The 24,854-nt window shown below is 46.2% G+C and overlaps 2 long non-coding RNA genes across 2 annotated transcripts in view; one reads left to right on the forward strand and one right to left on the reverse strand.

Annotated features, from left to right (window-relative positions):
- Nucleotides 1-1,205: 1,205 nt before the first annotated feature.
- The window catches only part of LOC308593195, a 33,067-nt gene continuing 9,418 nt past the window's right edge, over nt 1,206-24,854 (forward strand). The window contains exon 1 of the long non-coding RNA XR_014010836.1: nt 1,206-1,378. This is a non-coding gene — a long non-coding RNA (uncharacterized lncRNA). The remainder of the gene's footprint in view (nt 1,379-24,854) is intronic.
- LOC308593209 overlaps nt 23,424-24,854 on the reverse strand; it is a 361,814-nt gene continuing 360,383 nt past the window's right edge. Inside the window, exon 3 of the long non-coding RNA XR_014010850.1 lies at nt 23,424-23,650. This is a non-coding gene — a long non-coding RNA (uncharacterized lncRNA). The remainder of the gene's footprint in view (nt 23,651-24,854) is intronic.

Consider the following 24,854-nt stretch of genomic DNA (forward strand, 5'->3'; position numbering starts at 1 on the left):
TTAACCCAGGAAAATCTTCTCAAAAGTCGGTCATCGTCTTATACGCCGGCTACAGCAGCAGCTCCCCACCAAAGGACAAAATGACAGCAAATTAAATCAGAGGACACCAAGCTCTCTAGATGAAGCAGAAATACGCTTGAAAATTGGCCCCAGAAGCCCCCCCAATCACCAGCAACAGAATGACCCTAACCGCTCCCGGTAGTAGACCACGTGGTCCAAAATGGCGGCTTCGCGTTGCCTCAGCAACTAGACATGTGGCTGCTGCCTCAGCCCAAGCAGCCCCCACAGTAAAAGAAAAGGAAAGGCTCACAACAAAGGCAGGGAACCAACAACAGCATTAAGCGCACCCCCAACCACTGGGAAGTGGAGCGGATTTCCGAGCCGGACTGGAGACTGGTTTTATTATTTGTCAGGGCTGCCACAGGTCTCAGCTCACGAAAGACCAACGCCGGGTTCTTCTTATATACAAGGACGTTTATTGCAGTTCATAGTAAGTTCCACAACCGAGGCGCGCAGCCCCCACGTCTGTTAACCTTAGACGGTAGAAGTCCCCTCTGAATCCGTCCCTCCCCTACACCAGTTTAAGAGGCTTACGCTGCTCCACCTCTTTCTCTCTTTCCTTTTCCGCAGGGTCCTTCTGCCCGCTGGGGTTCCGCTTCTTCGGGATTCTCCTGACGCCAAATCCTCAGACTGCTCTCCCCCCCTCCTGCGTGCTTTGGGCCCTGGCTCCTCCCCCGGGCTTCCTGTACTTCCGCGCGCCTCTACATTTGAACTTGGCGCACGTGCCCAACCTCTAACCTTCCTTTTGACAGTTATTCTACTCCCCTCACTGCCCTCCTCCCCTTCCGGGAGAATGGCTTCCTCTGAGCCCTCCTCATTCTCTGCTGCCGGAGCTGTTTCCCCTGACACACTGGAGCCTCCCCCCCCCTTCGCTGCGCTCTGGTGGGGAAGCCGGCCCTGATTCCCAGCTGCCGCTTTGGGGTCCCCTGCTGGCCCCCCGCTCCTGACACTCTCCCCCTGGGGCTCCCCTTGCCCTGACCACTGGCGCCCCCTTCTGGGAATCCTCTGATTCGCTGGAGAGACTCATGGAATCCCTTGCGTCATCGTCATCCTCTTCCTCGCTGTCCTGGGATTCCTCCCCATCGCTCTCCATCTCCTGCCTTCCCTGTGCCTCTGTCCCTGTACCCCTGACATTATTATTATTATTATTTGGTGTGCGTTGGAAGAGGGGTAGTCTTATACGGCGAGTATATCCCAAACTCTATATCTTAACTGGAAAAGTTGGAGGTCGTCTTATACGCCCAGTCATCTTATACGCCAGAAAATACAGTACATTTGCTGCAGCGAGCACCTTTGGGAAGAATGGTGGGATTTAAAGGTATGAAGTAATAATCACAATAGTAGTAGTAGTAGTATACATTTATAAAAATTTATAACAATTATTCTCTGCAAGATTTCCCGGCTGTTTATCCACTAATATTCCAACAAAGTGAGTGTAATTTTAAAAATTACTCAGATAGTCAGCGTATTTTTATTTGGTATACTTCTTCCAAGAATATAATTATAAATTGGAGGGGGTGTCTTGGAAAACCACACTGGTGTATATTTTTTTATACCCCACTAAAGTTTCCTTGTATTAGTTGTTTAACAAACAATATTTAACTCATTAAAAACAAAATGTTTAGGGGTATGCATACGTCCTGCGTCCCCGCAGAAAAAAAGTACTGCTATGATCCATAAATAAAGACTAGTTCAGGTAAATATAATATAGCAAATGCTAAATATGTGCCCCAAGCATTTGTTTATTATTACAGCAAAGACTAGTTTTATTGGGAATTGTGTTCTTTTCATTTTGGAAGGAGAAGCTGCCACATCTGCTCATGTAAACAATTGTCAGTTATCCTCTGCAGCAGCCACTCTATTATATCCCATACCTTTTAGAACAGTTCCCCAGCCTAAAGAACAGCTTTTCACGGGTGCAGAAAACTGCAGGGGATGAGGATGGAAGAACATGGATAGAAAAAACATTGTTTCCCTTGCTTGAAAAAGTGAAAGTGTTTTTCACTAGCGCAAAACCACCATAGGATGCAACCCATAAAGTCTCTTTCTTGGGAGCGATTACCAGCTACTTCTCCTGTAAGAACTGAGATCTAGACAGTTCTAGAAAACGTGCATTTGAATTCCAAGTTGGGATTTAAAATTCCTTAATAATATCCAATATAATATCCATTGTTAGCTTAGGCAGAGTTACTTCATCAACTTCTAAAATGTGGAAAAACTCTGAATTTCAATTACTCACCCACATAATTTATAGTTTGTAAAGTGATGCCATTGCTTATGCCACCGTGCATATTCTTAAAGTCAGGATAAAATAAACGGAGTGTGCAAGAATAGATCCTTCTGAGAATTCGGCTCCATATACTGCATTTTAAAAATGAGATAGTATGCACGCTTTAAAGAATGTTATCACACTCTTTTGATACTGATCTACTTATAGGCAGAGTTCCACTCCTAACACAATGCGATATTGTGCAAATCTTCTATCTGAATCGGCTTTCTTATTTTGTGGCAGCTCATATGTTTTGAATATTGGCCAAAGTGGACTGTATATCCAACAACTGCTTCTTGTGGTCTGACTCAAGGAATAAGATATCTCAACCAAGTAAATGATATTTTTCTCCAGAAAGGATCCCTTGATTTCATTACATCTGCTAAATAAATAAATAAATTTCTCAATGGCCACAAAACACTACTTGGAGTCATTGTTGCTTCTATCTATCTATCTATCTATCTATCTATCTATCTATCATCTATCTATCATCTATCTATCTATCCATCTACCTACCTATCTATCTATCTATCATCTATCTATCATCTATCTGCTTTAGTTTTGCTTCTATACAGTGTTGGTGCAACTTTTTTTGTCAGCATAAAAGTACCTTACATTGAGTATGTGCAGTCTTCCCACCTTCTAGTAAAATGGCTGCTATTCCAGTCCAAACAACAAAAAAATCATTTTATTCCTTATACAGACAATATTTGTGACATGTTTTTAAAAATAAGTTCCCCCCTCCATGTACCCCAGAGCATCTAGGAAATATGCCATAGCTATAATAGCATTGCAATCAACTGCATAAAGGATTTCCTCAATTATTTCTAATTGCTCTGGATTTGCCTATGTGTTTGTAGACAATCTAATGTAATATAGTCCTATGCCATTTCCTCTTCTGATAGTTGAATCAAATTTTGTGGTCTTGGTAACTCTCAGACTCATTTGTAAATCTTTTTTCCCAATATAATCACTTATTTATTGAAGTCCATTCTTATAACTGCCCTGCTGAGACATTAATGGGGGGGGGGGATAACCAGACATTACATTGTTAAATATTTCCCATAGTTCAGTTGCACTTGATGGTTGCTCAGACGCCCAGATGAATGCAAACCTCTGCCTCAGTTGCAAAACCATTCTTAAAGATGGTGGCTGGTATCTGACTAATAGGGCAACCAAAAGCCCTGATCTGCCGTGATGGAAGCAGTTTGGATGAGGAGGAGATGTCCCTCCACCCAGCCCTGCCCAGATCTGTTATGTATTGAAGTTCTCACCCTGGCCACCAGGCAGGGACGCGGACTTAGAAAAAATATTGGGGGGGGGCCCGGGAAAGCTCATGAATAATAAATAAGCTCATGAATATGCAAATAAAGTGGCTCCGGCCCTAAATAGGGCAAGCCACGCCCCCCAGCCAGCCGATTGGCTGGCTGGGAGGTGTGGCCAGTCGGGATTCCCCTGTTCTCGCGGGATTTCCGGCCGGGGCTCTCCGATTAGGGCGCGCGGCTGGCTGGCTGGCGAAGGAGGAGGCGGGGGACGGGGCCGGCGCTCTGCTGGAAGGGCGCCCGCCCGAGATTATTGGGGGGGCTGAGCCCCCCCAAAAAAATTTTTGAGGGGGCTCGAGCCCCCTCAAGCCCCATGGAGTCGGCGCCTATGCCACCAGGAGTATTGTGTATATAGTTTTCACTCAGGTCCACGTCCGTTACTTTAGGCGGGAAACCCTGGGTTGTTGTTGCTACAATGTTGACAGCCGGCTGCCTATAAAAGCAGGCCGGCTGAGCTGTTTGCTGTTCAGTTCTGTTCCAGCTTACAAATAAAGAGCTGCTTTGGAGAAATATGTCGTCTGCTATGTCTACCCACAACTTAACAAGATCCACCTGCTTCTGCTGGGTAACTAGCAGATATCCCTGAACATGGCAAACCCACACTGGTGCATGTATCAGGGAGGTAGGAATAGCTGCGATTTTTCTGCCACATATTCCCATGGTGGAAAAAGTGTGTTCTAAGATCATCAGGCAGATGAACAAAACTTTCCACATAAAGGAGAAGAATCACATTTGCTATTTTTTTCTATATGTGGTGATTACATGTGTATTTATATCCATCACTGTGGCATGGAAGAGCCAATGTTGTTGTTTAGTCGTTTAGTCGTGTCCGATTCTTCATGATCCCATGGACCAGAGCACGCCAGGCACTCCTGTCTTCCACTGCCTCCCACAGTTTGGTCAAACTCATGCTGGTAGCTTTGAGAACACTATCCAACCATCTCGTCCTCTGTCGTCCCCTTCTCCTTGTGCCCTCCTTGTGCCCTCCATATTGGAAGAGCCAATATGGCCCAGTAAATATGAAATTGGACTGACATCCCTGTCTTCGTCTTCTTCTTCTTCTTCTTGATTACTTGAATTTATAAGGTGGTTTACAGTATAGGCATTTATTTATTTATAAAATTTATTTATTTATTTATTTAATAAAATGTATATACCGCTTAATTGTAGAAAACCTCAAAGTGGTTTTGTGTTGCTGGGGTTCTTGAGTGGGGAAATTGCTGTTGCCCTCCTAGGCAGGTGGTTAGCCAGTATGAGAAGGGACGTTGGATTAGAGGGGCCTCTGGCCTGATCCAGTACAGATCTTATGTGGCCTTAAGCAATTGGTTTACCTCTCATGTTGATTGTGAGAGGGTGCACAAAAATGGAATTGGGGAGCAGGGGAAAGGGGTGTGACTTGAAAGAAAGGATCTTCAGACAAGGAAAGACACTGGATCAATTATCTCCTCCTGAAAGACTTTTGTTTTTCTTGGGTTTTTTGCAGATGCATTTATTGGGGCGGGGCAGATCAAAGAGGAGAATTAAGAAACATATTCTTCCTTTGGAGATGAAGAAGTGTTGTGGAAGAAATCTGTGTATCAGCAGTCCCCTGTCATGTGCAGTGAGCTTCATGTGCATATTCATGCACACACACTCCAAGGAAGGCATTGTCCCCTTATGCTCTATTTAATATGCCAGTGAATAAGATTCTTCCCCCTATTGTGTGTGTGTGTGTGTGTGTGTGTGTATCACTCAAGATACAAAATACAAGCCTTCCCTGCATGAGCATTACTGAACATTAAGAAGGAGCTAGTAGGTGTGCATGTTGTCAAAATACTATTCATTTCAATCATATTTCTTTTTGTAGACATTTCCTGCAGCCTGTGGCCAATGAGCTTTTTTATCAAATGTATTTTTTCAGATTAGCAATGAACACGGTGACATTGAAATTATACTTACATTTTTTTATTTAAAAACTCGAGCAATGATCCGGGAAGGCATAATAGGCTGAGTACTTTCCATCCCAAACAATGAATGAGGAATGGAGGAAAAGTTCCCCCACCTAAAAACCGTATGGGTCCACACATCCTTCTTCTTTCAAGCAAGATGTTAGGTCTACTTTTTCCCATAGTAGCAAGCCTGGCTTGTAGAAGTTAAATTGTTCAAGGCTAATCAAGCTAATCTGAAAGAGAGGAAGTTTACCCTTCATTTCCCAACAGATTCTCTTTAATTTTGCAGCCACATTGACAGGTGGCTTCAACACTCTGAGCATTACAGACCACCTTGAAGATATCAGCGCCAGTGGCCTTTGAAGTCAGAATAATCAACAAGCCATTTGATACTCTATCAGATGAAATAACCTTGTCAGAAAAGGCTAGCTCTCAGGTATACTGATTGTCTATCAAATGGGGGATAACTTGATACACTTTAGTGGTGCAGATTCATGGACCTTACAGGACAATATAGCAGATGCTTTTTTTACAGCCAGTTTCTTTTCAACAAGACAACTGCAGATTGCAAGGAGGTTCTTTTAAAGCCAATGTTTAAAAATAACAACAATGACCCCACTATTGGGCACATCTGTTTAACCCTCCCAGAACACAAGGTAACCAAAGCTTACATGGGAGAAGAGGGTGAGTTCCTAAAACACACAACTGTGGTAAAAGAGATGCTGTTTGTTAGTTTCATGAACAATGGTGTACACATCTGTGTTTTTCTCCCATGGTGGTTGTCTGTGGAGAAAGTAAATGTCATCTGCAAAGTCCCTTAAAGATACAATTTTTCTGCCTCTTTCTCAGCACACTTTCGAATGGCTCTGTAATTTTGTCTAGTGTGGGAAGGTGGGGAGACTGCTACTGAGCACTTGAAATCAGTGCATTCACTGATTTTGTTTTTAAAGGAAGCTCTTCCCTTTTGCCTATTTAAGTTTCCACATTGCTTTCTTTATAAGCAATGAAAGACAGCTGAAATCAGCTGTCAGACACACAGTACACAATCTCCCCATCTTCCCATGCTTACAATAAATCTTAGCTGAGGGTGTCATACAGTTTTGGGGGAAAGCATAGAATCCCACCCCCTGCCCAATGTGGGGCTTGAACCCACAACCCTGAAAGTAAGAGTCTCATGTTCTAAGTCTGCAGAGTGCAGACCACTGGAGAGCCAATTAGCAGAATGCATGAAAGGACACTTACAAACCTTGAAAGTAAGTTAAGTGTTACAGGGGGGAAAACACCTCACACTTGCGCCATGAGAATTTCTCTAAATTTTCCTTTCCTTTTTGATAATTTTTGGATACAATTTTTTCCCCTCATTTTAAGTGCTGCAGAATGGTTGAAAAAATGTAGGAGAACTTTTAGGCAAAGCACCAGTACTGACAGACCTAAATTTAAACGAGAAATTGTCAGTGCAATCCCAGGACTAAAAAGTTCCTTTCCTCCAGTGCCTGGTGGTGTTTGCAGGTGTTTCAGATCATGAAGGTTCACACCAGAGTCCAAAGCAGAGGACGGCTGGCTGATTTATTAACACCACTGGAAACAATAATACTGTTGTTACCTACACGTAATCCCTTAGAACTCTTTGACAGCTGGCATCCTGAGCCACACTTCTGGGTACATCTTCTCCTCAGCCTTTGATTGACAGGGTACGGAAAGGAAATCTTTCATTAACCGCAAATGAAGGTAGACTTGCTTCCGGGAAGATTAATAAGCCATTTTGAGAAGATCAAATTAGTAATTTGAAGTGGACTTCTTGTAGACTAGCCTAATTATTAGAAAAGATGAATGGGAAATCTTAGACTAAAAATAAGTGTTGAACAGAGTTTTTATGTTGGCTAGACCTGTTATATAATCATGATGAGGCATGATTAGTCCCCAAGGACTTCCTCTTCTTGATTGACTGGGCTGAAATCCAACTAATACAGGGATTCTTAACTCAGCACCCTTTATGACTCTAGCTAACTTATGTCTCCTCCGTTGCTCCTTATTGCGGTAGTTGACATGTTTGAGGTTTGTCCCATATTTGTCCAGTGCTATTGTGCTGTTTCCTTCCAGGCCTTCATTCTTTTCTAAGGATACATTCATATGCTGCAGATGTGAGCAGTCAACCAATGGGATGAATGAAGGAAATTCTATGTTTGTCTAGATTCCAAAGGAGGACACTGCAAATTAGGACCTCATTAATTAGTACCAACTTTCATCTGTAGGGGAGAAAACAGAAGCAGCATATTAATTAAAGGCAGTGCTTGGACTGTGCCTCAGGCACTTGCTGCATGCTTTTGAAGGTAAGGAAAGGTAAAGGACCCCTGGACAGTTAGGTCCAGTCAAAGGAGACTATGGGGTGCGGTGCTCATCTCGATTTTCAGGCTGAGGGAACTGACATTTATCCACAGACAACTTTCCAGGTCATGTGGCAAGCATGACTAAACCACTTCTGGTGCAACAGAACACCGTGACAGACGCCAGAGCACACTGAAACACTGTTTACCTTCCCGCCGCAGCGGTACCTATTTATCTACTTGCACTGGTATGCATTCAAACTGCTAGGTGGGCAGAAGCTGGGACAAAGCAATGGGAAATCACCCCATCACTCGGATTCAAACCACCAACCTTCCAATTGGCAAGCCCAAGAGGCTCACTGGTTTAGACCACAGCACCACCCGCTTCCCTGCTTTGGGAGACCTTCCCCATCACAAGTCATGTTCAGAAGTTAGGGTCCGAGCAGTTGGCAGGGCAGAGCAAGGTGGAACCATGTTGCCTACCTGGATTCCTAATGCTGAGGTTGCTGCCAGTAACAGAGAAAGAAAGGGGTGCTTGTGAAACAGCAAGAAGATCAGAACAATACAGGAACAGTGGTGGGAGCATTGTGTTAGTTCCATTGCTATACCCACACTGTGCCAACCTCCTGGCTGCCTTGTCCTTCCCTTCTTGATCACCTGCAAAGAAATCCCCCCTATTGAGAAGCCAGGTAAGCAACACCACTCAAACCCTCCCCACCTTGCTGGTCCCTACCAAGTTGGTGCTCATCCCCAGAATAGGGGTGCACAATCCAGCCTTGCTCCCAAGTCTGCATGCCCCCTCTCCCCAACTTCTGTACATTAAATATTGACATCTGAAAACAGTTGTCTATGCATAAGCAGTGGGTCATGTGTAGACACTTCAGGCAATCTAGACAGCACATGTTGGCAGCTACTCCTGCTTAGCCAGCTCCTTTGAGATGATTGCACTCAGCGGTGTAGCGTGAGTTGTCAGCACCCGGGGCAACGCAAGTAATTTGCACCCCCTAACCCGGGGCAAGGCAAGTAATTTGCGCCCCCTAACCCCTAACCTGCCACGTCAGGTGATCTGAGGCGAGTTGCCGCTGGCGCTGCCGCCCAAACGACGCCGCTTGCCCGGAGGAGGAGGGGGGCAGAGAGGCGAGGAAAATGCAACATGGCCCAGCAGCTGCAGCAGCAGCAGCGGCGGAGGCGGGGCTGTGAGGAGGGGCTGCCTGGCGCGTCCTCCGCGGCCCTGACGCGCAGGGACCGCGGCGAGCGCTGAGAGCCGCTGCCTGCCGGACGCCTTCAGCCCGGACGCGCGCACAGCTCGTCGGTTCCCCGAGACATGCGGCTCTGCTACAGCCTGCGCCCGAGGCTCTTCGGCGACTCCGGAGGCAGCGAGCGCGCCCCCCCCCCAGATGTTGTGCCCGGTGCGGCCTGCCCCCCTTGCACCCCCATGCTACAACACTGATTGCACTCAACACTCAGGCACTTAAGTGAAGGATGCAAATAACTGGAGGTGGAACTAGAAGCCATAGCCCTATTCCAGGAGCATGCAGTTAAGGAATATGAGACCCCTCTGGCCCACCCATGAGGCACGGTGAGGCGACCGCCTCAGGAGGCAGGATCCACAGGGGCAGCAGATCCAGCCTCCAAGGAATGCATTGCCCACTGCTGCTAATGCAGTGGCAGCAAGAGCTGTGGTTCAGTCCTTGGAGGTCAAATCTGCCCGCACAATGCTATCATTACAACAACCACTTGACAAATAGGAGACGCTGCTGGTGTCTGCATACCCTTGTTCCCAATGTAGATCTTCACTCCCCTCCTCTTCCTCAGCCAGGGGAAGAGGGCACCATTTTGTGGTTTGCTTCAGGTGTCAAAATGTCTTGAGCTGGCCCTGTGCTTGCAGTAGCGGTGCCCTTCCGACGCTGTCCTCACTGCTGCATGACTGGACTGGGCAGGGAGGCAGGGAGGTTGGGGCCAAACAGTTGCACTGACAAGAGCACTGAATTGGCAGCAGTGTTCCTGTTGGCGTTACCTCCAGCCCAGGCCTGTCCAGGAAAGCAGCAACAATGCTGGCATTGGAAGGGAAACTCCGTAGCTCCACCAAACCACATGTACCAGCTACTGACTACACACACACACACACCACCTGGAGCAGACTAGTGCTCTTGGATGGTACAGTACCAACATAATAGGAGACCAAGTCAGGTCCAATAACTTTGAAGTACATGGTCCATTAGCTAGCACATGTATCACTTGTCCATCTATAACTTTCGTTCTCTGTTTAGCCATAGAATTGGCTTGCACTAATTCCAATAAGAGCAGATAAGAAACAGAAAAGACGGCAACGCAGATTTCTCCATGAGCTCACTTTCCCACAAAAGCACAAAGGGGCCAGACAGCACCTGATATGCCTGAGAGCTATAAGATGGAGAGGAGCAACTGCTCAAGGAAGGCTATATATTTTTTCAAGATGTGAATGAATTCTTAAAGGTAGTCTCAAAGCAGTTTATTTATGACACAGGTTCTATGTTTTATTTCTCTGCTATCTTCTTCCATATCAACCATGCTGTTGTTCACGTAGATCTTCAGAGGATGCCCAGTTAGTTATGCTGCAGCCTGCAGAGGTTCATCTCCCAGTGAATGTCAGTTATGTTTAGTTTACAGGCTGAAAACAACAGCAACAGATAATGATGATCTTTTTTGCTGAATTGATTTCCATTCCAGACCCTCCAAGTGCCCCTATTTTCCAGGGACAGTCCTGGATTTACAGAAGCCCTCCTGGTTTCTCATTTGATCCCAGAATGTCCTGCTTTTCCTTAGGACATCCCTATTTTCACTGGAGAAATGTTGGAGGGTATTGAGTTATGCGACCCCCCACCCCCGAGCCAAAGAGATAAGTAACTCTACAACTTTTAGAAGACATCTGAAGGCAGCCCTCTATAGGGAAGTTTTTTTCATGTTTAATGTTTTATTATGTTTTCATATATTTTGGAAGCTGCCCAGAGTGGCTGTGGCAACCCAGTCAGATGGGCGGGGTATAAATAACAAAACTATTATCAGGGAATAGGATGTTCCTATTTTCATCAGAGAAATGTTGGAGGGTATGCCATTCCAGACATGGAGTGAGTATGCAAACATTGGCAATTTCTACTCCTGTTTCCATTTCCCACAGAATTGTCCAACATCCATAATTAGGAATAGTTTGGCACTCTACCTCTATGTAACTCAATCAAAATACACACTGAGGTCATTCAGATGAGAGGGCGATGCTTTTCCTCCATTAACTTTACTTCTGACTCCTCTCAGACATGAGAACCAGGGCACTGAGAAATACACGCTTCCGTTATGTGTAGATAGGAAGAGGCTTTCATAGCAGAGCAGGGAAAATACAGGTTCTGTGTGGCATTGAGTGAGGCATTGAGATCATGAAAACAGAGCCACTCCCACTATTTCCTCAATCAAATTAGCAACCCAACACCCTCCATTGCAATGCCATTTAATTTTTTTAAAGGCGGGAAATCAATCTTTGATCTTCCACTGTAAAATGCAGTTTTTAAAATTGCTTACAAGAGGATAACCAGGTATGCACTATGTTGTGCTAGCAAGGCTCCTAGTGAGATGGGTGGTGGAGGGAAGCCATCTGATTTCCTATAAAGATAGGCAATGTTTACAAAGTGTATGATTATAGTATCCTGGGTGGCAGAATTACAGATGTCCAGGGAAATAATGTCAGGCGTCAGGGAACCCAATCTCCCCCTACCCCACCGTAGGCTACCAGGAATAGATCAACAAGGAAAGTTATTACGAATGTCTTTTATTCAATATTCAGAGAGAGAGGGGTTTAGAAATGCAGCCTTTTGGAGTCATGGTGTTGCTCCAAGTAATCTCCATCCCCTTCTCTCCTAAATCGTCAATAGCACCACCTACCTTATGGTGGCCGCTTAGGGCAAATTGTCTCTGGGCCCTTTGCTCTCCCACTTTCAATGCTCGCTGGGTTCTGGGAGAAGGGGGGTCTGGAATGCTTTCTAGTAATGACGTGTCAGCCAGCTGCTTTGGCTTTGCCTCCCCCTTCTTTTCTTCCATTATTTCCCAACTTTTCCCCTTATCTGGCTTTGGGCTGTGACCTCCCACAAACCACTGTTGTAAATCTATATTGTCTTCCTCTTCCCTTGAAGGTTCAGGATGGGGAAGAGGGGGTCTCTTCCATTCGTCCCCTCTCCAGTCCAGTGGCGTAGCGTGGGGGGTGCAGGGGGGGCGGGCCGCACCGGGCGCAACATCTGGGGGTTAGTGTTAGGGGGCGCAAATCCACGGGTTAGGGGGCGCAGATTACTTGCCTTGCCCCGGGTGCTGACAACCCACGCTACGCCACTGCTCCAGTCCCTGACAAATAAATGATCAGGAATTGCATTGTCATTTTTTATCTCTAAATATTGGGGAGAAAAACATAAGGTGCAATATCTGACAGTCCTGACATATACCATCATATATTTCGGATTAAATCACAGCCCTACAAAGAAACATTAAAGGTGTCTGGCAAGTGTTTAATTACAAAAACAGCAACGGGTAGAATATAGCTTTGTGACAACTTCTTTCATGAAAAGGATTCATATGGTTCCTGCTCAACATCCCTTTTAAACCTCACGTTCCACAATAATTCAGAACCGCAGCTATACATTCTGAAAACCCAGCATTTGAAATAAAATGTTTATTTTAAAAAATGAAGTGTATGCAATGGCATGGCTCTGGAACTGTATCTGTGCTTTTAGTTAAATCAAAATCAAATACACCTCAGTTAATTCTTCAATAAGAAACCCCAAACTTTGTCATTCTGCCATCTGCATAGTTCTGGCTTTCTTCCAGAACTGAGGGGTGCAGGGAAAATGAATTTTACCAATTAAGCCTGTTGTTTATCAGCCAAATCCTGGAGCACCACTCTGTGCGACCCTTCACTGAAAAAACCTAAGGCAGTAGAACAGTGTTTCGGCTGGTGCAAAAGAACTGTGGTGGAGGTGTGGTATTTTTGATGGGGGAAGGCTTAAAAAAAAGGAATGAATACATGATACATGAAGCAGCTATGTAACAGAGGCAACAAGTTCTTGTTACCCAACTGCTCTACAACAGAGGTGTAATGAACTCTGCAATTCATTGCTGCTGTGTAAGTTTCAGGTTTTTGTATTTTGCTTTTAATATTTGATTTGAGGGATAATTTTTTAAAAATGTTTCTTAATCCCCACCCATTCTTTGTGCAGCAATAATGTGTTAGTATCAGCTTCACAGTTCATTGTTGCTCCAACCTAGAGAACTCTCGCATTAGCATGGCCCAATGGTAAATTCCTCAGCATCATCACGTGCCCCAGAGATGCTGTGATGGTGGCTACCAGCCACTGTGAAATGATCCTGTGGCTCGTGCAATGGCATGTTGTAAATTAGACCACATCTATAACTGCAGGCAGTAGAAGCATTGCCAATAACCCCAGCTGGATCAGGATCAAATACATAAACATGAAATGTGGCCCCAGACTAGCGTAAGCCTGTGAATGTGAAGCTTCATCCTTTGTGAATCTTTGCAACTGATGCTTCAGTTTTTTAACTGAAAAGCATGCCTAACATTATAGTGCATTGACCGTTGACATACTGACACAATTAGCAGCGTTGATGGTGGATGTTTCTTTTCTTTTGTTGATGGCAGCTGGCATTTCATTGTGGAATTCAACCCCTCGCATAAAGTATTCAAGGTTGCAAGGGGAATCCTTTCCAAATTTACAAGACGATGCACTGATTTATTCATTTTTGACACCACATTTCTCCAAGATTCTGAAATTTCGGTGCCCCTTGATTAAAAATGGCCATAACGCCAGATGCCCAACGGAGCTCCTTTCTGAAGACTGTGCAGTTAATCGTCTGCATATTGTGAGATGCGCTTGTGATGCAGAGCTCAGCTTCTCTCTATGCATTGTTCCCTATCGAAAGTTAGAACCCAAAGTGAACTAACACACACAATGCCAACTTGTATATTTCCTCTAAACAACCCTTGTGGGGTCTATTCATCCTCCTCCTCCGCCACCCCACCCCCACCCCCTAAATTCAAATTAAGGTTGATCTTTTGCCAGGAACAAACTGTTAAATACCAAAAGGCAAAGAGCCAGTCGCAAGAGACGAAATATCAAGAGCATTTACAAGCTGCTGGATTCCAGCTCTGAATGAAAGGAAGCACCTTCGGCACCATCCCAGGCTGCCAGTTGACCTGTCTGTCTGCAGCCCCTCAGTCTGACCTTCTTTTCACGTCAGCCGTAACAAAGGCCAGGCTGTCAGCTTTGCCGTTGCACCTCTGAGCAGGTAACTGTATCATCTTCGTGAATGACGGCTCTGTCACATTCATGGCATGTCAGGAAGTCTTTAAAACTCACCTGATCAAAACAGAGCAGCATTTTCATATTGACCTTGAGGAGCAGATCAAAAATTGTCACTTAGAAATTACCAATTATTTCCTACTCCCAAGGCATGCCGAGGCCGGTCTTGAAATTAAGGATTTACTGCACTTGACAGACTGAGTGGCCTTTGTATACTGGTGGTTGATCAGTATTTCTGATAGGAGAAGCAGAACAAGCATGGAATCTGTTTTCCCATAATCCTGACATGAGCAAATGTTCTTGAATAGCAGAAGTGCTTTGGTTAGGGGCAAAGAATGGCCAGGCAACCCTTTCAGCTAAGTAGGGTCCTACTGCTGCCATTGCTATTCATCATGTATGGGTAAAATACACGTACGTGTGTGCGCGCATGCGTGCACGCACACACACACACCAACCCTTGGCACTGCAATGACTGGGGAAGATACCGTTTCTACTCAAAATAAATTGTTTCAGATTGCTGCCTTTCATTTTATCCCCTAGGCAGATGCTTACAGAGGGAAGCTCTTTGCATTTCTTCTCTGTTTAGAGTCAAGTGTCCAGTCTTGAAATCCAGTGAAATGTTGGCATATTCAAAGGTGGGTGCTCAGTGTAGGGGAAGCGGAACCAGGGCAAACAGAAATTAAGTAGAAAGAGCAGACAGTGGATTTTTGAGGGGATGTTGACCAAGATCTTCGCAACCTGCAGAGTCCGCAACCCACAGCGGCATGTCTGCACACACACACGGGTTGCAATTCGGCGCTTCTGCGTATGCGCGACCGCCGAAACCCAGAAGTAACCCATTCCGGTACTTCTGGGTTTTGGCGGTCCGCAACCCGAAAAAACACAACCTGAAGCGTCCGTAACCTGTGGTATGACTGTATATAGATAGGGTACTTTAATTTGTACAGTGCTTATTTTTAAAGTGGCTTGAGAAGGGTTAACAATTGAAATAATTGCATATATATATATATATATATATATAGAGAGAGAGAGAGAGAGAGAGAGAGAGAGAGAGAGAGAGAGAGAGAGAGAAGTTGTACTGTGCTAGCATTATTCCTTGCGGTGGGCTTGTTGACATTCTGCTATAGTTCCCCTCCAGAGTTAACTTGCCATGAACTTTTTATTTGATGCTCTGGCATGTTCCCAAGGCCCCATGAATATTAAGATTCTATTCATAAATATATTCCAAATGTTCATGGGATCTGGGACTACCAGCAAAAATGAAGTTGCCATAAATGAACCCCTTTTTGGATATTAGATGTTTTGCTTATTCTCCTTGGAAGTGGTTACACATATCCTATGCTATTTACTTTCCATGCCTCCCCCACCCCACCCCACACTTCAAACAAACCATAATGTGATATTATTCTAAGAAGGACCAGGTACGTGAGTCAGAGGGTCTGAACGCCACACGCGAGAGTGAATTTCCCTAGTAACAGCAACCACTACATGAAAGCAAAATGTATCAAAAGTCTTTTGCAACCCCAAATCACTAAGGATGGTCTCCGTAAGTTCCTTGCTTCTCAGTAACCTCATTCAGTTCGGTGCATTTGCTTCAGAGTAAGATATTTGTCGACCAAGGCAGATATAGAATTTTGCAGCAAATTGATACTGGCATAATAAGTGCTCCTTTTACCCATATGAAAAGAAGTTAGCATTGTGGAGACTTCACTAAAGGCTTCTTCTTGGGCCCATACGTGTTTAGCAACAGCACTTTCTTGGGTTTCCTTCTCTGTTATGTGCTGTGACATTATGCACTGGGCAAGCACACAAGCCCCATTTGTAACATTTCAAAGCAAAGCCAGATGTTGGATGGCGTAGATAAAATAAGATCGCAGGTAAATTGGGAATCAGTAGTCATAAAGTTCCAACTTTTTGACTAGTTTACAAAAGCCCAGAGTGTTATTCTAAATACGAGCAAAATTCAAATGTTATACTTTTATAAAGGATAGTTCTGGGCCAGATGCTGGAATGTAAACAGAAAGTTCTTGAAAAGTAAATTGCTGAGGATGAATTCATCTCTTTACAACTTAGCAGGGAGAAACAAGTTTGAGGAGCAGAAACAAACACACACACCCAACAACAAAAATTCATGCATTACTGGCATATTTCAAGGGTCTGCATATGATAATAAAGCATTTTCTTTGGGGGGGGGGAATCTCTCCCCAAGAACTTTCAAATCTGAAATTCAGCAAAGGAATGAAGCGCAATGCATAAAGACCCTTTTTGAAAGCTTTGGGTGGAAGCCAATTCCTGGGGAAAAAATTAATTGTGTACAGAGACATGAAGCAGTAATACTTCACACATGAAAGTTTATTCCTTCCTGCCAGATAAAACAAAAATGAAGCCAACTGAGTAACGGCTTCTAATTGGTTCACCCCATTTTTTCCCTATAGGTTAGAGAAACCAGTTGTAGAGAAGGAAAAGCTCACCTCCTCTATGTTTCCATTCCAAACATTCTGATATGTGGAGGAAATGATAGTGCTAATATTCAAGAGTCCCAATTTCAAAAGGAGCTTCTTCCCATATGGCATTAAAATGTTAGCACTATACATATAATGCCTAGCAGAAAGAAGTGTTTTCCCCCCAGCGTTGGGCATAGGGACTGTTATCCTATTGTCTTATTTTAGGGTCTGCTAGATTTGGGAGGGAGGGAGATTTTGGAGTGATTCCTGAAATAGGTAGAAGGAGGGCTGTGCAAAAGAATTCACAAAATTTCAGGGAATGGGACTTCCTTCAGTGGCAGAATGGGACTTCCTTCCACCACCCCTTCTCAGAGATACAAGCCTGGATCTCTCCCACTGCCAAAACCGTTGTCAGAATCACCAGCTTTTAACAAGAAATCGGGAAAGGCAATTTGCTGCCTCTCAGTTTACGAGCCTCTCCTTTCCCCTGCAAACTGTTTTAGGGTCACACTACTGTCCTCCAAATCCTGCCCCCCATTTGCACCTGCAAAGGAAGCATGGTGATTTGCATTTAACCGCACTTGAATAGGTCTATACTGCCCCGATGCAACAAGGGGATCCAGAGACATTTAGATCCAACTCTGCTTCTGAATGCATTCTTCTGGTGGGCAGGGGTGCCTGTTATCAATTTCACCTGTACCATCGGTACTATCCTTTTCTGGATAAGTTAGACTTGGCCACAGTTGTTCAGGTTGGATTGCTGTAATGCACTGTATTTGGGGCTGCTTTTGAAAACAGCCTGCAGCCTTCTATTGGTTCAGAATGCTTTGGCCTGATTGTTATCTGGGGCTGGCAGGAGGGATCGTGTTATGTCAGTTTTATAGCAGCTTTACTGGCTACCAGTTTTCAGACTTTGGTGCAACTTTTCAGCTTTTTGGCTCTAGCTGCCTGGAACCAAGTAATCCCAGGACTTGCCTACTTGCATAAGAGACAGTTGGAGAACTCCCCTCTGTTTCTGAGGTCAACGTGCTGCCCCTCTGCTAATGGCAGTTTGGCTGGCTGGAGATGTGAGAAAAGACTCTTTCCATTGGAGATCCCAGATGGTCTCCTGAGAAAGGTTCATCCGGCCCTTTCATGTCCAGTTTTTAATAAACACTTCACAGCTACCATTAGAAGTACAAAATGAAAGGGGCAGTTTGGTTCAGCTGCCTTTGTTGTTGTTTAGACCATTTTAAGGACTGTGGCTGCTTATTGTTTACTATATTTTAAATTTGATTTTATTGTTATTGGATGGCTATAGGAATCCCGCTAATAAATAAATCATACATAAACTGAATCTGGTTGGGAAAATATCCTTCTGCAATGCTCCAGCACACCTAGTAATGATAGCACTTATGAATGAGCCCCCTAGGTAGACATTACAGGCAACCCCTCCAAGGGAGATGAATTAACAAATGCTCTGCTCCAAGCGACTCCGGGGCGGATGGAGCTAATGTGTTTCACCTGCGATTACTCAAAATAAATTCCATTTGGGATGCATGTTGGCAGAAATATACAGCTCTGCGTGTGCCACAGCTAATCCATCCTCAGTGTACACAAACCAGTTTCATTTTCTATGCTTACAATCTCTTGGAAAAGGAACCTGTTAGGGAAAGTCAAAAGCGCGGAAAGAAACTTTATATTCAGTAGCATTGCCAAAGCTGTGCTGCATTTTTACCAGAGTAAGCAGATTTAATAAACTACAGGATTAATTTAAACAGGCTTTGCAAAATTATGAAATGGTACTCTAGCTTTCTCTACTGTTCTATTTCCCCCCCCCCCCGGGCAAGCTCTAATTATCATTAAAATCTCTGTGTTGCATCCAGATAATAATCCTTATCTTGGCAATGTTTACTATCTTAATGGTGTTTTAAAATCTCCTAGGGTTTGGCACACGCTTATGGCATATACCACCGATAAATAAGCTTTTGCACGGCTAGTTCCTGTAATCCTTGCCTACCCTTGTTTCCACATTGCGCTAGAGATAGGCTGCAGTGACTATTATTGATTTTACAGGAGAAATTCCTTTCTACACCAGGCCCACCCAAGGTGGCTTCCAAAATGTACAACAGAATAAGCCAGAGCCCGCAAATCACAAGTTGAACAGTTAAGAACTACGAACCGCCAGCAACAGCAATGTAACAATAAAAACCAAAACACATCTTACCCTGGGGTGCTTCCAGACGGAGGCTTGATGTTATAAACGGGTTCTAGAGATATTGCAAACAGGTTATTGGCAACAGGCTTTCTTTTCTTAACATATTGGAATCAAATGTTTGGCAGTCTGATGGCAACGATGCCGTGTGAATGCTGTGAAAAATATGCTTGCAGGAGAAACCCTCATCTGGAAGCATCTCACTAACATTTACTTATTATTATTTGTTAAATCTGTATACTGCCCTTCATCCGAAGATGCCAGGGCAGTTCACAGCAAAGAAAAACACAAAATGCATAATAAAAACAAGAACAAAACAAACCCATAACCTCCCCCACCTCCCTCAAACACATTTAAAAGGACATACAATGTTAATCAGCCAAAGGCCTGGATGAAGAGGAATGTTTTCTCCTGGTGTCTAAATATATATAATGAAGGCGCCAGGCAAACCTCCCTGGGGAGAGCATTTCACAAACGGGGAGCCACCACAGAAAACACCCATTCTTGTGCTGCTACCCTCTGGACCTCTCACAAAACAGGGCCTCAGATCATCAGATCACAAGGTCTGGGTTGGTTCACATGGGGAGCATAGCTGTCAACGTTTCTCTTTTTTTAAGGGAAATTCCCTTATTCCGAATAGGATTCCTCGCAAGAAAAGGGAAAAGTTGACAGCTATGATGGGGAGAGGTTGACCTGAGCCGTTTAAGGCTTTATAAGTCAAATCCAGAAGAGACCCTAACAGCCTTAACCGAGCACCGAGAAGGTATCTCTGGCCATATTTAAGCTTTAGAGCCCTTACACAACAAGAATCACATGAGAGGGCAGATACCGCTAGGCAGCCCAACCAGGGGTATAGCAAGGAGGGTACAGTAGGTGCGGTCCACCCTGGGTGTCCCCACTGAGGGAGGTGACAAAATGGTGGGTGGCATTCACCGTGGGGCCTGCAGCGTGCCCAAGTCACACATCTCACCTGGGAGTGACACAGTGGCTTGAGCGCCCGCAGGCACCGCGCTGCCCCAAACAGTCCGTCTGTGGCCTCCCCCTCAGCTGTAGGGCGCAGCCGCTATTTAACATGAGCCCACCCAAACCTTTCCATTGCATCCCTGTCACCCAGTGCTGCTGTCCTTCATGTGCAGGAAGGCCTAGCACTCAGGAATAGTATTTTGACGGATAGAATCATAGAATCATAGAATCATAGAGTTGGAAGAGACCACAAGGGCCATCGAGTCCAACCCCCTGCCAAGCAGGAAACACCATCAGAGCACTCCTGACATATGGTTGTCAAGCCTCTGCTTAAAGACCTCCAAAGTAGGAGACTCCACCACACTCCTTGGCAGCAAATTCCACTGTCGAACAGCTCTTACTGTCAGGAAGTTCTTCCTAATGTTTAGGTGGAATCTTCTTTCTTGTAGTTTGGATCCATTGCTCCGTGTCCGCTTCTCTGGAGCAGCAGAAAACAACCTTTCTCCCTCCTCTATGTGACATCCTTTTATATATTTGAACATGGCTATCATATCACCCCTTAACCTCCTCTTCTCCAGGCTAAACATGCCCAGCTCCCTAGATCAGAAGGGTTCCCCTCTGACAGATAAATGACCAACCAGAACTGCTTTTTTTTGAATATGTATATGTATATGTAATTTAATTTATTTTAGTTTGTTCTGAGATTTTAAACTCTGTAATTGGCGGTTTTATCCTGACACTGGTCATTGACTGCAATAATGAGACTTTATGGGCAGGAAGGCAAACGTCTGCAGCATGGAGTCTGCTAGGCTATGGTAGGTGCTCCAGGAAATTTAGAGCTCTGCGAGATCAGGGCTCTAAATCCTGTGGCAACTCTACCTGACTATTGAGGGCAATGGGGACATAGCAGAGGAGGGGAGGCCAGTCAGTTCATCAGCATTCTATCCCTTGTCTTCTGAGCATGCTTAGTCCTCACAGGTCTGCTTTGGGAGTTTCTCAATGTTTTTTCCAACCTTTTTTTGTACTTATGCAATAAATGGTGATTCTACTCCCCATCCTGCATGAGCAGTGCCAGTTTGGCTTCATAAAAACTGAGCATGGAGTTCACTGTTGGTGCATATGATATTCCTGATTGGTGGTGGTGATGGAGCAAAGTTGATTTTGCTACTCCTTTTGGATCTACAGTAGACATTCGGGTTGCGAACGAGATCCATGTGGGATGCACGTTTGCAACCCACAGCATTCACAACCCGCAACAGCGCATCTGCGCGTGCGCGGGTTGCGATTCGGCACTTCTGCGCATGCGCAACCACCAAAACCCGGAAGTAACCTGTTCTGGTACTTCCGGGTTTCGGCGTGTCCGTAACCCAAAAAAACGCAACTTGAAGCATCTGTAACCCGAGGTATGACTGTATTTCCCTTTACGTGTACAGGACACAAGTAGGGCAACATGTTAATAATAATAATAATAATAATAATAATAATAATAATAATAATAATAATAATAATTTATTTATACCCCGCCCATCTGGCTGGGCTTCCCCAGCCACTCTGGGCGGCTTCCAAAAAAATATTAAAATGCTATAATACATCAAACATTAAAAGCTTCCCTAATGCAGTGTGCAAGTAAGTACAGTGGTGCCTCGCAAGACGAAATTAATTCGTTCCGCAATTCTCTTCGTCTTGCGGGTTTTTCGTCTTGCGATGCACGGTTTCCCATAGGAATGCATTGAAAATCAATTAATGCGTTCCTAGGGAAACCGCCTTCAGACCAGGTCCGGGGACAGTCTGTCCCCGGACCTCTTCTGAAGGCTGGGGGGGGGGGGACAAGGGCTTTTCTTCCCACCCCCAGCATTTTTAAAAACCCTGGGACAGCGGAGGACTTCTCCGCTGTCCGGGCGATCTTAAAATGCTGGCGGGCGGCATTTTAAAATCGCCCCGGACAGCGGAGGACTTCTCCGCTGTCCGGGGCGATTTAAAAGCCCCTGGGAAGGCAGGCAGGGGGGAGCAAAGACTTTCGCCCCCTGCCCGCCTTCAGAAGGTGTTCCCACCCCCCCGCCCGGCTTCGCAGCAGCGCTACGAAGCCCGGCAGCTGGGGCAGCTGTTCCCGCCCCCCTCCCCCCTTCGGAACATCGTTCCGAAGGGGGGCGGCTGGGGCAGCTGTTCCCGCCCCACCTCCCCACTTCGGAACATCGTTCCGAAGTGGGGCGGATGGGGCAGCTGTTCCCGCCCCCCCTCCCCCCTTCGGAACATCGTTCCGAAGTGGGGCGGATGGGGCAGATGTTCCCGCCCCCCCTCCCCCCTTCGGAACATCGTTCCGAAGTGGGGCGGCTGGGGCAGCTGTTCCCGCCCCACCTCCCCCCTTCGGAACATCGTTCCGAAGTGGGGCGGCTGGGGCAGCTGTTCCCGCCCCACCTCCCCCCTTCGGAACAGCGTTCCGAAGTGGGGCGGATGGGGCAGCTGTTCCCGCCCCACCTCCCCCCTTCGGAACATCGTTCCGAAGTGGGGCGGCTGGGGCAGCTGTTCCCGCCCCACCTCCCCCCTTCGGAACAGCGTTCCGAAGTGGGGCGGATGGTGCAGCTGTTCCCGCCCCACCTCCCCCCTTCGGAACATCGTTCCGAAGTGGGGCGGATGGGGCAGCTGTTCCCGCCCCACCTCCCCACTTCGGAACATCGTTCCGAAGTGGGGCGGATGGGGCAGCTGTTCCCGCCCCACCTCCCCACTTCGGAACAGCGTTCGGAAGTGGGGCGGATGGGGCCGCTGTTCCCGCCCCACCTCCCCCCTTCGGAACATCGTTCCGAAGTGGGGCGGATGGGGCAGCTGTTCCCGCCCCACCTCCCCACTTCGGAACAGCGTTCCGAAGTGGGGCGGATGGTGCAGCTGTTCCCGCCCCACCTCCCCCCTTCGGAACATCGTTCCGAAGTGGGGCGGATGGGGCAGCTGTTCCCGCCCCACCTCCCCACTTCGGAACATCGTTCCGAAGTGGGGCGGATGGGGCAGCTGTTCCCGCCCCACCTCCCCACTTCGGAACAGCGTTCGGAAGTGGGGCGGATGGGGCCGCTGTTCCCGCCCCACCTCCCCCCTTCGGAACATCGTTCCGAAGTGGGGCGGCTGGGGCAGATGTTCCCGCCCCACCTCCCCCCTTCGGAACATCGTTCCGAAGTGGGGCGGATGGGGCAGCTGTTCCCGCCCCCCCTCCCCCCTTCGGAACATCGTTCCGAAGTGGGGCGGCTGGGGCAGATGTTCCCGCCCCACCTCCCCCCTTCGGAACATCGTTCCGAAGTGGGGCGGATGGGGCAGCTGTTCCCGCCCCCCTCCCCCCTTCGGAACATCGTTCCAAAGTGGGGCGGCTGGGGCAGATGTTCCCGCCCCACCTCCCCACTTCGGAACATCGTTTTAAAATGCTGGGGGTCGGCAGCGAACGCTCCCGACCCCCAGCATTTTAAAACCTCCCCGGGACAGAGACTTCTCTGCTGTCCCTTGGAGATTTTAAAATGCTGGGGGTCGGCAGCGAACGCTTCGCTCCCGCCCGCCAGCATTTTAAGATCGCCCGGGGCAGGTGGGGGGAAGGCAGGCGGGGGGGAGCAAAGACTTTTGCCCCCCGCCGGCCTTCAGAAGAGGTCCTCTTCTGAAGGCCGGCTGTGGGCGAAAGTCTTTGCTCCCGACCGCCAGCATTTCCCTATGGGCTTTCGTCTTGCGATGCAAGCCCATAGGGAAATTCGTCTTGCGAAGCGCCTCCAAAACAGAAAACCCTTTCGTCTTGCGGGTTTTCCGTCTTGCGAGGCATTCGTCTTGCGGGGTACCACTGTACCTGTTTCTATTACCGGGTACTTCATGGATTTATTTGGATATTTTATTCCTGCTTTATGGACCTGGGTTCACAACAAAAGTTGTGTATATAGTATATTATTTTTACAACATATCCAGACTATTTATTTAGGTTGCCATCATAAGGACAAGTCTGTGAGAGTAAGCCCCATTGAACACAATAGGACTTTTTTCTGAGTAATCCTGCATTGGATTACAGTTACTTATAGAGTTTAGTGAGCTCTGTAAGACTATTCCAATGCAAGCAAGCATTGCAATTTTTGTAAATATGAAATGTGTGGAGAGAACACAACACAGGAAAGAATTGGGGGCTCCACCCTCATTTTAATCCCCGTTTTTAACCCCAACCCACTGTGCTGCTACTTGTTTTACAGCATCTGGGTTGCAGATATTCCCCTCCGTGGATTTCTACAGTTGTTTTAAGGAAGCCAGCTAAAAACCATTTTGTTAGAGATATATATTCTTGGAAGAGATTTTTTGGGAAATAAAAGCGTCCTCTTGTGGATTTATAGGCCAGAGAAAAGCACATCTGAAAAAACGCTGGTGTTCTGATCATGCCTAAAAATAATGACAAGACTGCTTTTCTGCATTAATCTGTATAAGACTTGGGTCTGGAGTTTATGGTAACCCTTGCCTGAGATTGGCTTTAATTCCTTTTAGGCAAAGTTCAACATTTACATGATCTCCTCCCTGCAACTGTGGTACTTTGGGAATACCTAGGAACTGTCCTGTTTTCACTCTGTGAACACTTTAAAAAGTACATGCTGGGATGAGGGAACAGAGCAGCTGCTTGCACACAGCTGCCCAGCCGGAGTGCAATGCTTTGAAAATGTCATTACACGCTAGAGATGGGGTTAAAATTCAATCCACTTCATATTTAAAAGCAAATCTACCAAACTAGTACTTTCTATAATACCCAAATTGAAACACAGCCATCCTTTGATAGGCACACTTCTCCAGATTTTGCAACGCAGTTCTCCAGCCTCATAATGCGCACCGTATGCAAATACTAGGGTAAAGGACACGTAAAAATGCATATATTCATGAAAATAATATCCAAGAATACATTACGTTGGGGAAATCCTTTTGTTGTTGTTGTTTAGTCGTTTAGTCGTGTCCGACTCTTCGTGACCCCATGGACCAGAGCACGCCAGGCACTCCTGTCTTCCACTGTCTCCCGCAGTTTG

The sequence above is a fragment of the Podarcis bocagei genome (genome assembly GCF_964188305.1).
Source record: "Podarcis bocagei genome assembly, chromosome: 8".
Lineage (NCBI taxonomy): Eukaryota > Metazoa > Chordata > Lepidosauria > Squamata > Lacertidae > Podarcis > Podarcis bocagei.